Source organism: Anser anser (genome assembly GCF_964211835.1).
Source record: "Anser anser genome assembly, chromosome: 2".
In the NCBI taxonomy this organism is placed as follows: Eukaryota; Metazoa; Chordata; class Aves; order Anseriformes; family Anatidae; genus Anser; species Anser anser.
Genome location: NC_139721.1, coordinates 117,813,534 through 117,827,518, shown reverse-complemented (window position 1 = coordinate 117,827,518; position 13,985 = coordinate 117,813,534).

Genomic DNA, 13,985 nt, shown 5'->3' with positions numbered 1-13,985 from the left:
TCTGCTGGTGCTGGGCAGTGAGTACTGCCATGAATTTTAAAGAGATTGGTCAATATCAGGTTTTTCAATGTTCCACTTTAGGAGACTGGGATTGAGAACTAGCTTTCTCAGAGCAAGAGACTAGGCTGCAGTGCAGCCCCCTGAAGCAAAGGGCAGAAGATCCAGGCAAGGCTTCTCCAAGACATTCTTACATGGCTCTTCCTTGCAGCTGAACTGTTTTCCCAGAAGCCTGACTCAGGAGGCAGAGATGCTGACACCAGCTCCAACTCCAAGCGAGGACAGCTGTTGGCATGGGAGAAGCAGCAGAACTGCTAGAGTGTAGCATTTCCATCAAATGGGACATTTATTGGCATGGACATATCATAGTCTAAAAAATGTGGAGGGAATATATAAAAGATAGCATAACATTTCCTAAGAAAAACTGGGAAGTATTTCTGCCAACTGGCAAGTAAACTTGATTTTAATTCTCTCTCACATTGTGTTCTGAGACTAATGATGAAGAGACGTCAACAATTAAGGTCATTGGTATGTGGTGTTAGCATTACTGGTTCCATAGCATAAAATAACTGCTTGCAGACGTGATATAACTCTAGCAGTTGAATTTTTTGGAGTGACATAGAGTAAAAGGGACATCATTAGCAACTACCATTGAATTTAGCTCAGTGAAACTGTTTGCAAAATGAAATTTAACGCAAGACTGAAAACTCTCTTCTGTGCCGTCTGTGACATTTCGCCTTCTCCAGCCCAACCCTTGGCATTGGCATGGCCCTTCCTAATTCTTCAGGTGCAGTATCCTGCACTAGAAGCCTGTGGCACATTTATGTCACCTTTGGCTCTCCAAGAACTGAGAGGGAATGTGAAGAGCAGATCAGAGGGTGTCATTTCACAACTGCAGTGCTAATGCATGCTGGTTGAGGCACTGAAACATTCCTGATCTTCCAGTCACAAACATTCGTGAGGTAATCTCTGCATTAAAGAGCTGCACAACGTCTTTTGGACCCCAGTCACGCCCTAAAAGGTTGCCTACCTTTTTAGGACTACTACATAATTAATAAAAATTACTGTCTGGGAAAACACGTGCACATGGCATGAGCATCTACGGAGTCTGTCTGGAAAACAATAGTTCTGTGACAGGAAAGAAATGCTGCGGAAGATAATCAGACTCACAGAGAGATGTCAGTGCTACTATTCAGGCGCAGTGACACTGTAAGTCAAAAGATGGGGTGTGAGGTTAAAAGTATAGACCATGCTTCAGAAACATATTTTTGTATCGGGCTGCCTTACAACATGTTCTGTTTGAATGAACACAAGTTATCGAGTGATCCAGGTTACTCTGTCTGGCTCCACTTCTCCTCATGGTTTCCTACTCTGTCAGTCATTTTGGTATGGTGAAATGTTATCTGCTGCAGTGTGCATTTTGTGAAGTCAGGCTTTGAACTTTTTTTAATGCCTAGAGATCAAGAGACAGAAACTGATTATCTAACCTTCTCTAGAGTGTTCATGTATCTAGAAATTGCGGACTTTCATTGGAGATATGTTGCATTCAGCAAGCAATGAACTTCTACAAAAATATCAAAGATGAAATACAAAAATACAGTTTTCTGAACAGAGAAAAATGAAAAGAGTTCAGATACGTAAAAATCCCTTTTAGTGATGTTTTCAGCTTGTTCTTTTTTGCACTCAGTTCCTAAACGATGAAGTGACACCCAAATGGTTACGTGGACAAAAACTTCACAGTCCTGTGATTCTAGGCTTGCAACATTATTCACTGATCTGATGCTTATCAAACATTAACCAGCAATGATGCAACCAGTTTTTCCACCAGCTTTCTGTCAGGGATTTGTCTTACCCACTAAATATAAATTATTAAAATAAAAGCATAGTTTTAAAGCTTTCAGAATGTTAAATGTTAACTGTGAAAGCTGAATGGTGCTGAAAAGGATTGTTTCTTGTGCAAGGGAGTAAGAGAGGCCAACAGTAAGGGATGAAGGAAGAACACAGAGGGTTTAATTCTTTTTCTTTTTCTTTTTCTTTTTCTTTTTCTTTTTCTTTTTCTTTTTCTTTTTCTTTTTCTTTTTCTTTTTCTTTTTCTTTTTCTTTTTCTTTTTCTTTTTCTTTTTCTTTTTCTTTTTCTTTTTCTTTTTCTTTTTCTTTTTCTTTTTTTCTTTTTCTTTTTCTTTTTCTTTTTCTTTTTCTTTTTCTTTTTCTTTTTCTTTTTCTTTTTCTTTTTCTTTTTCTTTTTCTTTTTCTTTTTCTTTTTCTTTTTCTTTTTCTTTTTCTTTTTCTTTTTCTTTTTCTTTTTCTTTTTCTTTTTCTTTTATAGTATATATAGTATTTATATAATAGGCAAATCTAAACTTAATTAGTACTGGAGAGAATTTTAAATGGTGGTGGATTTTGAACTTAAAATAATTAACTTACTTCTCAGGATGAGCTGGAAGGCATTTTTTGACAGTTGACCACTGTGTCAACTGTTTTGTTTTCACCTTCTATGCCCAAGTGAGAGATGTCAGTTCTGGAAGGTACCAGCCTGCCACCACAGGAGTGGCTTTTCCTCCAGATGTGTATGGAAGCTTGTCTTACATCACAAATTTCCTACAGCAGCCCCAGTCACGGCAGCTAACAATATACTTAGCGCTCTATGATTCTTGTTGTAAAGGAACACATTTTCCTAATCTGCACACTACCAGTTAAACTTCATGAATGATGAAAATTTTTAACATGGAGCAGTCATGTTGTTTAGCTTGATGATTTAAGCATACAGGCAAGACAAGGCTAGAAGTTTGTTGGACAAGGCAGGTCTGTCACTTTAGTTTTAAACTATGGTGAGAGGTTTGAGGGGTCCTGTCTAATACATGTAGACAAAGTTGTGAAGACAGACATCACTACTTTGTCAGTCTCTTTTCCTGAGTGTCTTCCTCTCTGAGAGCAGTACTTCCCTGTATCCTTCAAGTTCCTTTTCAGTTGCTATAGATGTCAATTAAATCAATAGCTTCTGTGAACATATCAATTTTTTAGTTTATTTACTTGCAGGGGAAAAACTTTTCATATTACTTTCAGTAAAGTCAGCATCTTTGTCCCAAGAAAGCAGTTACAGTTCTTATTTAAATATAATTATGTGTAAAACTGTTTTCTGTTACTGTGAAGGACCATGCCTACAACTGAAAATCAGTCTCTTTTGTCTCAAGCCATATATATCTGTCGGTTCTTATAGAAAATATCTGGACACATAAAGCAGATATTATCTGTCACTTTTTGATACGATGTTAGTGCTTCTGAGTATTACAGAATCAGAAAATCAGAGAATGGGTTGGCTTGGAAGGGACCTTAAGGCTCACTTCATTCCAACCCCCTGCCATGGGCAGGGACACCTCCCACCAGACCAGGTTGGCCAAAGCCCCATCTAGCCTGACCTTGAACACCTCCAGGGATGGGACATCCACAATCTCTCTGGGCAGCGTATTCCAGTGTCTCACCACCTTCTGAGTGAAGAATTTCTTTCTAATCTCTAATCTAAACCTACTTTCTTTTAGTTAAAAGCCATTACCCCTTGTCCTATCACTCCATGTCCCTGTAAAAGCTCTCACCTCACACCCCCTCATTACTGAGAAAAAGGCCAAAGGTTTCCTAAACCACATTGCATTGTGACACTATGACCTGTGAGTTCCTGAGAACATCCAGACCTTCATCCAGTACTGACTATTTAACTATCTGTATTTTCCACTGGTATGCAGAAGACTTCACTTTGTAGACAGGGTCAGCAGTGAATCATCACTCGCAGAGACATTTTAAGGACCATTTCCCGTAGAGGGTTGGAAGCACAACACAGCCCATGTGGAAATAGCCTTTATTTGGCATAGGCTTAGCCTGGCAACTCTTCAAATTCAGTGTAGTACAAATAGAAAACTTCATTCTTAAGTGGGATATTTCCTCCTTCTTTTATGCTGGTTATCAAAAGCAGTTCCAACATTCAGGACAGCACTGATTCCTTTGGTTGTTTATTAACATAAACACTCATCGTTTGAATGTTGGACAGTGAATGTCAGCTAAAAAATCCTCACACAAATCAAGCCTCAGAGTGCATATTACTCATGCAGATGGAGCTGGTACCCCCCGGGACATTGATCCTGAGGATCCACTTGCTACTAGATATTTGCACTGGCCATATGGGACTGTCAAAGGGCGAGCAAGTCCTGCTGATCGCTCCTTGGCTCTCCAGTTAATAAATCAGCTTGTGGAGGGGAACTGGGGAATCTTGGTATGATATTGCCACTGATGCACCGTCGTGGTAGCAATTGGTACGTGCTGTTCTTTGACCCCCAGCAACCCCACAAGAGAAGAGGAGACTTTACTGAGAGACTGGGCAAGGCAGACAACTGTTTAATGCCCTCCATCTCCAAGGCAGCTATGCCAAAAGCCCACTGGTTCCTTTTTGGGGTCTTTGAAATATCCTCTACTGAGGCAATCTATGCCAAGGATGCACGGAGCCTCCAGGCCAGTCACCATGGGGTGCTTTTGACACTCCTTCCCAGCTGGGCTTGCTTCGGTCTCCAATACCATCAGCTGTTGGGATCCCTGTGTCACTCCAGAAATACAGGAGGTGGGTTCTGCCCCTTGGTAGCCTGACGGCATCAGGGCACACTGTACACCGGTGCCCACTAGAGCCTTATACTCCTGTGGGTCTGATGTGCCAGGCCATCAAATCCACGCAGTCTGATAAACCCAGTCGTCCCTTCCCTCCACCTGGCTGGAGATGTGTACCGAATGGCAGCTCTGTCTGAAATTGTTGCGGTAAAGGGGCATTTGTAAGGACATGCAGCTAAAAGGGAAAAATAAAGACACTATCGAGGGAGGTATGAGGGCATGGGTGGGCAACTGGAAACTGGGTCTCTTGGTGGCAGTGAGGCTTAGAAGAGACTCAGGTCTCTTCTGTTCAGGAAAGGCTCTGCCTGGTCTTGCATCTTTTTGCATTTTCTATAAACCCGGGTTTCCCATTCAAACATATTCAGGATAAGGGGCTGACATGGCCCTTGAATGGGAGAACACCCTGACAACCACAACTTTACAATTAATTACTGCTCCTCCTTCCTTCTTTTCCTCTGTTTTGGAATTTATTGATCGTCTGCAGACACCGACAGCTGTTCTAATCCACAGCAGCACTTCTCCACTCCATAGTTCCTTCTGGCTTCCCACAAACGGCAGTTTCTCAAGAACAGCGCTGGCATGGGCTCCTCTCCATAGGCTGCACTTCCAAGAATCAGATCCTGTGGGGCCACTCCACAAGCTGCAGCTTCTTTCAGCTCACATACTCCTGCTCTTCTGTTGGCACTTCTACAGGCTGACAGGAACCTCATACAGTCCAACAGGGAGAAGCACAATGTCCTGCCCCTGGGAAGGATCGACCAGAGGCTGCAGGGCAAGCTGGGGGTGCCCAGCTGGAAAGCAGCTCTGCACAAAAGGCCCTGGGCAAGCAATGCTCTCCAAAGTGCCCAAAGGAGGTAACTTTGGCAAGGAAGGTGAGGAATGGTAAGTAGGGCTTCTACAGATACATTGGTGAGAAAAGGGAGATTAAAGACAATGCACACACCCAGCCCACCACTAAATAAGACAGGAGAACTAGTGGCAGCAGACATGGAGAAGTCTGAGGTACTCAACAATGTTTTGGCCTCAGTTTTAACTGGCAATCACTCTTCCCCGGTCTGCGTTAGGAGAAGCATTGCCAGTATCTCGATGCGATCCTTCTCCTTTCCTGAGACTGGGAGAGGCCACACCTGAAGGACCATGTCCAGTCCTGAGCTCCCCCATCCAAAGCCATACTGAAGAGAGTCCAGTGAACAGCAGACAAGCTGGTGGAAGGCCTGGAGCATTTCTCCAAAGAGGAAGGACTAAGAGAGCTCTAACTCTTCATCAGGGAAGACATAAGGCTGGAGGGATCTTAGCAACATCTAGACATCCCAAAGGGAGGATGCAAAGAAGATGGAGCCAGGCTTTGGTCAGCGGTGCCCAGCGGCCGTACGGCTCTACGTAGCCCTGCTTCAGCAGGGGGGTTGGAGCAGACGACCTCCAGAGGTCCCTTCCATCCCCAACCCTTCTCTGAGCTTCCTTCTGGGTAAAAGACAGGCCCCTTTTACACCACTGACACAGAAGATGGCGTAGGATGCCACCACTTCACGTAACCAATGAGGCGCTGCTCATTTCTATCGTCCTCCTGAGACAGCCAAGAGGTGCCGATGCTCCTGATTTTCTCTAAACAACCCTAGGTTTCTCAGTCACGTTCCCACTGTCTCTGGCCAATTTCCACTTTCCCAGGTGATAAGTTGTTCCTCAGTTTCTTGTTGTGTCCTCGTCAATGGTGGAACGCAAAAAGTGGTGTCACTTTCCAAGACTCCTCTGGGAGAATTAGAAAGCAGGTATTCTTTATTAACAGCGCTGGGTATGTGGGGGATAATTCCACCCAACACGTACACCTAAGCGAGACAAGGAGTACTTATTCATGGTATGGTGATATCCGTATTCATGCAGTTTGCAAGAAAGGGCAGGATTTATGCTAATGGTTTCTCAGACCTAATTATCATATTGCCCCTCCTACTATCGCAGGTGCAGTAACCTCTGGTGGTCGCACTTTGGGGGCTTTCTGATAAAGGCTCATAGTTTTTTTCATCTTGAACTTCTTTCCATTTTGCACATGCTCAGTCATTGTTTAACTGCTTCAGCACTTTTGATCTTTTATAAACTCAGCTAGCTTAATTGTTTTAAGTTCTACTTTGGGCACCGTGTTCCTTCTTCAGCCTGGATTTTATGCATACAGCTGAGTCTTCTTATCGCGTGAGGCTGATACAACAACTGAGAATTTTCAGCAATCCCTTCGGGTCACAGTTACACATTTTGTGTTTTATACTCGTTGTTTCCATGGTCTCTTCAGGATGCCTCCAATGCTCAGGTGTCCAGCTGCACGTCAAGGACATCCCTGGCTCCCAGGGGCAGTTCCCAGGCTGACCTCCTGGCCTGGACCCCAGCCTGGCAGACGTGGCTCCTGTCAGCGTGGAGCAGCCATCTCACGTCAGCATTGTCTCACAACGGTCAGGTGACCTCTGTCAGTGCTGCCATCAGGGACACCCCGAGACCCTTCTGATGTCACCCTATGACCTCACAAAAGGTGGCTGGCTATAAGTGCCCTGAGCGGCGCGCCTGCGGCCAGTCCGGCTGGTGGTGGTCGAGAGCTCGAGGTCCCACGGCTGGAAGGAGAGAGAGAGGCGGAGGTGTTGCAAGAGGCACACGCGAAGCCATTCTTGTTGCACGCGAGCCATCGAGGGCCTTCGGTAAGGGTCTCAAATCTATAGACATCTATGTACCTCATCTGTCCTAAGCGCAGTCTTGCCAAGTATAACCGATCATAAGCATATTTGCCATTCTAATAGCAATGTTTGCAATCCATACACGGAATGTTGACAGCTACAGTACTCTAGACAACTTGGTTGAACCTAGAAAGCTAATGTCTGTTTGCTGCTAGAATATTTTCTTCCTGGTTCTATCTGCAGTAGTCCTCCTGGTGGCACGCTGGTGACACGAGAGGCGTTGAGGTCCTGCCGGCGACCCGCGAGGCAAGGGAGGTGCTGAAGACCCCAGGCTGCTGCTAAGCGCCTGCCACCAAGGCAGCCTCCCCCAGAGGACGACCAGCTCCACGTCGCGGCAGCCGCAGGCACCATGAGCCGGCCACAGCAGCAGGAGCAGCCAGAGGAGGCCCCCGAGGACGAGACATGCCCCATCTGCTTGGACCAGCTGTCCAACGCAGCTTGCGTGGACCCCTGCAGGCACTCCTTCTGCCTGGATTGCATCCAGGCCTGGGCTGCAGAAAGAAACACCTGCCCGCTGTGCCGCGGGCCCATTGTTGGAGTTGTGCGCCTGGCCCGACGACCCCGCAGAAGATTGCAACGCGACGCGCGGCTGGAGCGGCGGCAGCAGCAGCAGCAGCAGCGGCAGAGGAGCCCCTCAGGCTACCGCTCCCGCAGCGCCTCGCCCAGGCGCAGGGAGGGCAGCCCCTTTGAAGCGCGAGAGCTTGTCCGCAGCCGCTCCTGGCGCTTGGGGCAGGACAGGCACAGACTGCCACTGCCCCTGTGGTACGACAACCCGGAGGACATAGAGTGGCTACGTCGGGTCCAGCAGGAGGAGCCGGGGTCTGGCGACCACGCGGGCCGGCAGGCCAGGCCCCGCAACTGAGCAGGCGGCCGCGCCTCACCTGGGGACGGGCTGGGGGTGGCAGCCACAATTACCCCAGGAATAAATTACAACTTTTCCACCCTGCAAAGCCTCTGCCTGCACTTATTCCTCCATCGGTTGATTGGCTGGGGGGGGAGGAGGGTTGAATGCAGACCTCTCCTGCTGCCCATGCCGCCAATTGGTTTGGGGATGTCTGCTCCTGATGGGGAGTGGCTGCGGGTGGCGGGTCCCCGAGTGAGACTTGGGGGTGAGAAGTCATTTGGGGGATGAGAAGTCAACATGGGAATGGGAAAGCGTTGGGGATGGGAGCAGCTGCAAAGGTGACCTGGCCCGACTGGGACAAAGGCTGACAGCAAAAGCCTCCTAAAAGCCTGCCAGAAGAGAATGCCTGCCAGCTGGGAACCGGGCCTGGCAACCTGCAGCATCCTTAGGGATGGGACTTAAGGAAGGTCCTTAAGGAATGACCTCAAGAGGTCCCTTCCTTTCCATCCCTTCTGTGAGCCCCCTTCTGAGTAAAAAACAGGCCCTTTTTGTACCACTGACACAGAAGATGGCATAGGATGCCACCACTTCACGTAACCAATGAGGCGCTGCTCATTTCTATCGTCCTCCTGAGACAGCCAAGAGGTGGGAAAGTTTCTTGACTTTCTCTAAACAACCCTAAATTTCTCATGCATGTTCCCACTGTCTCTGGCTAATTTCCACCTTTCCAGGTGACAAGTTGTTCCTCAGTTTCTTCTTGTGTCCTCATCAACAGTGAAATGCAAAAAGTGATGTAACTTTCTAACTGCATCACCCATCTCTCTCTCTCTCTCTTTCGCTTTCTTTCTTTCTTTCTTATACTGTCCTTATCTCAACCCATGAGTTCTTGCACTTTTTTCTTCAGTTTTCTCCCCCATTCCACTGTGAGATTAAAGGAGTGAACAAATGGCTGCATGGTGGTTTACTGTCTTTCAGGTTAAACCATAATACCTCTTCCAAAATCAGAAGTTGTATCATCTATTAGTACTGTGTAAACATCTTTTCACCACAGTTTACTAAAAAGAGAAACAAAAAAAAGATTAAAACCTTTCATGGGAAATGGTAGCAGTTAAATATAATTTACCCAGCACTGCTAATATTACAGTCATGCCCTTTCAATAAAGGTAAATAGCTGTTCAGAATTCAGTTCTGGTTTTTTTTCTTTCTTTTTTTTTTTTCTTGGTTTTAATAATAATTACCATTTGAACAATGGATGACCAGTTACATGCATTCTAGTATCCCCAATTAAATAAAAACCTCCCTCACTAAGTATGCGCAGAGGACTTTGCCTTGAGATGAAGAAGCTGCTGGCTTTGTTCATCATCCTCTTTGTCTAGACACACACGTCTATGCCTCAGCATACTGTTATTTTATTATCTTTTTTAATGCAATTGTTAATGGGAAAAAAATCTTTGCTCTACATCTTTGCACTAAACACACTCAGTATTTAGTGCATGGTATGTCTGTGCATAGTAGCAGAAGCAGATTTGGGTGTGAACAGGTGAAGTTGGAGGTGGGAGGTGGGGTGAGCAGTGAGGTGTGTATGAGGTGAAGCATGAGGTAAGGAGAGGTGAGGTGAAGTGTAAGTGGTAAAGTGAGGGCTGAGATGAAGTCCAAGTTGAGGTGTGAAGTGTGAGGCAAGGTTTAAGGAGTGAGTGCTTAGGTGAGGTATGAAATATGAGGTGAGTATGAAGTATGAAGTTGAGTTAAGTATGAGGTGTGAGGTGAGGTTTTGGGGTGAGGTGAAGTATGAGATGTGAGCTGAAATGTGAAGTGCAAAGTGTGAAAGTGTGAGGTGTGAGGTGAGGTATGAAGTGCAGTGTAAGCTAAGGAGAGGGCAGATGAGGCAAGGCTGGCTGTTTTCCAGAGTGCAGCCTTCCCTGGGAATAGGATGCAGGAGATTGGTAGCTGCCATGAGCCCACCTTGCAGCCCCTGCCCACAGGTATGCCAGGAGGTTTAGTAGCTGCTGGTCATGCCCCGTTTATACAGTTCCTGTCAACATGGTTTCCTGTGGCACTTTTTGCTGAATTTCCTATGCTGGCAATCTACCTGCTAGCCCGTTACTCCATGTTTTTCATCTAACAGTTATCTCTCACATTCTTGGAAACTGTTAACTACATAACAGCCTCATGTGCAAGAGAGAGTGATGTAGGTGTAAGCAGGCAAAGCGGCAAGATAGAGGTTATATCTTAGTCCTTCTCTCCTTCATTTTTATGTTGCTAAGTGAAATTACACTTGCTGGAATATCTGGTTAGCTCTGGCCTCGTACAATTGGCTACAGAGATTTCCCTATGCGCAGGCATCCCTTTTCTAGATATGTGGTCACTAGCAAATTTAGCTGAGGTTCAGACTTTTTTTCAAAGTCTCATTTCTTGACAGTTGCAGTATCTGACTATATGATGGCTCTAGAAGAGAAAGGCAATGCAGCAAACTAAATTCTCTGTGTTTCAGTCCCTACAGATATTGTCCTCCTAGTTGACAGCTCTGCTATGGAACAATCATCTCTCTCCTATGTGAAAAAAAAAAAAATAGAAAATTCTGTGCTGTAGTTCAGTAGTGTAATATTTAATTCTAATTAATTTTAAGTTAACTTGTTTTGTTAACTTTCATAATTGAGGGAGTTCTATCAAATGTGTGCACTGATAAAACATGCTCTATCACATGGACATTTTTGCAACCACCAGGCACTCACATATGGTGGAAAGAATGTCCCTTAAGTAAATGAAACATTACTTCATATACAATCCTGATGTTTCCAGCTCTTGTGGATAAACATCTTGAGTGGTCACTCATTAATGAATGTTGCTTCTCATCTGTCTTTTTCAGCAGCTATCAACACTGATGCTGGAGGCCTCTAACAGCTGACTAAATGGGCAGCTCGTGCTTGTGGAGTGTTAGTTCACCTAAAGTTTTTGAGCAGCCATAGATTCATTTTGTCCTCTGTCTCTTTGCTTCTCCTGAAGTAAAGGCTCTTTGAGTCTTCACATGCTCGTCACCTTGTACCCTGCACAGCATCTCTTCCCCCTGGCCCTTCTTTCCTTACAAACATTCAGACAAGTCCAATGTGCACCACAGATAGGTTTGCAGGTGCACCAACATGACAGCTATACCTAGATTCCATTTCTAACACCACCAGGCCAGATGCTGGCCTTCTGCCTTGCCAGGGCAGCTGGCAGCCTCCCACACCTGCCAGCACAAAATCTGAGAGCTGGTGTTTTGCTTAATGCTGTGATCTTTTGCAGGAACTTTGTGGTCATAGAAGGAACTGCTCCTCACAGCCTCAATTCAGAACCATAACAACCTTTGCTGCTCTAAAAGACAAAATACAAAACATTTTTTTGCAGAGTAATGCTTTGAAGTGTGGCTGATGAAGTAGGAAAAAAATGTTGGTGGTGCTGTCGTGTCTCTCTTTTTAGCCTTCCCTTTCTCAACAGAAAGTAAACATGAACACTTTCCACTTTCCAGAATGCTCTCACAAAATATTGTGCCAGGGTCAGCACTTACCCTGCCTGGGAACATACTGTAGGCACAGAAAAAAACAGCTACTCACATGAGCATCTATCTCAGAATTCAGTACAGTGGCTGCTTTCTCTGACTAGATTTTCACACTCAAAACATTACCCTATTGCAAAAGGTCTCTGAACTCAGATAGGAGCTGAGTGGAATCAGCGCTTCTTTTTGGCCTATGAAACATATTTGCACAGGGGAAGATGATGAGAAATTGAAAGAATGCTCTCTCTTATCCTCTATTCTATGCAGCAAGACTTACTGCATACTGAACCATTAGGAGCGCTCATTAGGCCTGTGTTGAAACTCAAAGCCCAGAACAGCTGTTTTTCATGTAGGTTTTGTATCTGTGGAATCGTAGGACAGTGAAAATGACCATTTTGGGTCATTTGCTTTGCTGATTAGATCTCTCCCAAACTAGTTCTCCCCCAAACTAGTTCTCCTAAATCATACACATTTTAAAGTATTATCCCATAATTTACTTGTTTTATGGTACCTTCTTTCCTCCTGGGCCCGAAACTAGGGCAAATAGTACACTCTTAACTCTTCTATAAAGGTAGGTTACATGAACTGCTTCAAAAATAGCTGGACTAGAATAAAAACAATATGAAAGAACAATGGTAAATCAGAAACAGAGAGACATTTTACAAGTTTTGTGGTTACAAAATGTAGTCTGAAAAGAGATCAACCTCTAAAAATCTGCGTGAACTGCACAAGGAACAACGCTATGCAGAAGCCCTAATATCTGATATTGAAAGACGATTGTTCACCATAAAGCATCCGAGGAAAACATTGGGTCACCTTTCGAATCTAATTTTATGACAAATAATGCATAATGATGAATGAAACTGTTAGTGAGTGATATGGGGGGAAATACTAGGAGAAAAATGATTTTCTCCTCATCATTCTTAGACACAGAGACTGTGTCTATTTAAGTACAACTCTGTCTCAAATGTTGCTTGCCCAACTTTTTGCTGAAACATGCACAGGCATATAAAAATACTAGCATAAAGCTGAAATCTTTTTCTAATAGGCACCCTTCTTTCCTTTGAGAAAGATGTTTCCATTCAGCTAAATCACTATTTTGTAGAACCTGCCGACTCAGGCAAAGGCACAAAGACCAAGCTGGGTGAGTTACCTGGACTGCAGCAGGCAGTAACAAGCAGAGGTGCTAACTTGAAAACAGTGAACAGGTGTGAATTTTTGTTCTTGAAATACTGTTTGACAGCACTAAGGCACAATGGGAGTTTTGATCTATATAACCCTTTAGGAGCTGCTCTTTAGCTTCTAGTTATTTGGATTTTCGTATAGTCTTACTGGAATAGCTTAGTGATTTTATACATGCGCACCCCACTCTAGTAAGACAAAGACTCTGATTTCACATGGTTAACAATTATGCAATATAATATATGAATGTTCCCTTTGGTAAACATACAAAACATACAAAGAAGGGAAGAACAAAGTGTTTCCATACTGCAGTATCTTGTCTTATTTCTTTCAGCAAACTGCTAACAGATAGGAAGTAATAAAAATTTCTCCCTCACTTCAGTACATAGTTGCTGCTGTGGCAAGAAGTTACTTGACTTTGTGTTTTGTGTGAGACACGATTTCTTCTGTGTATTGGTGTTGTAGATGGAAATTGTTAAATAATCACACCTCCCCCCTCCCCACCCCCCAATTACTAGTGATAAAAGCTATCACCTTCAGAGAACAGACTTTAATTGCTTTGACCCAGGTTTCCAAATTCTTGCAACTGGCTCTCATGTTATGAGTTGCTTCACTGCAGCCAACAGGCAGACAGCAGAGCATGCGTAACAACAGATATTCAAATCACTGTCTACATTCACTTAAGACAACCAGCCAACTAAACAACAACAGAAAAAAAAGCCTTTGTATTTGATCACGATATCATTAACAGACTGCCAGCTCAAACATAAGCCTCTGAACTGTCTATAAAAAATGAAAAAAAAGGAAAAATCAGAAGTCTATAGAAGACATGTTACAGCATCTCCAAAAGAGGAACTACTGGAACAGCTGTGCTGCCAGACAATTCTGACGTTTCTAAAGGCTGGGCCAAAGCTCGTTGTCCCTACAAGTAGTGCCAATGAAGTCCAACAAGTTTTCTCATGAGAATGGCCACCATGATTTTGTCATTCCACATTACTGTATACTGTCAAGAGCCGCACACAGACATACAGTTTATGCTTAAGAGGTTTTGAAGCATCATTGCTTGCCCCAG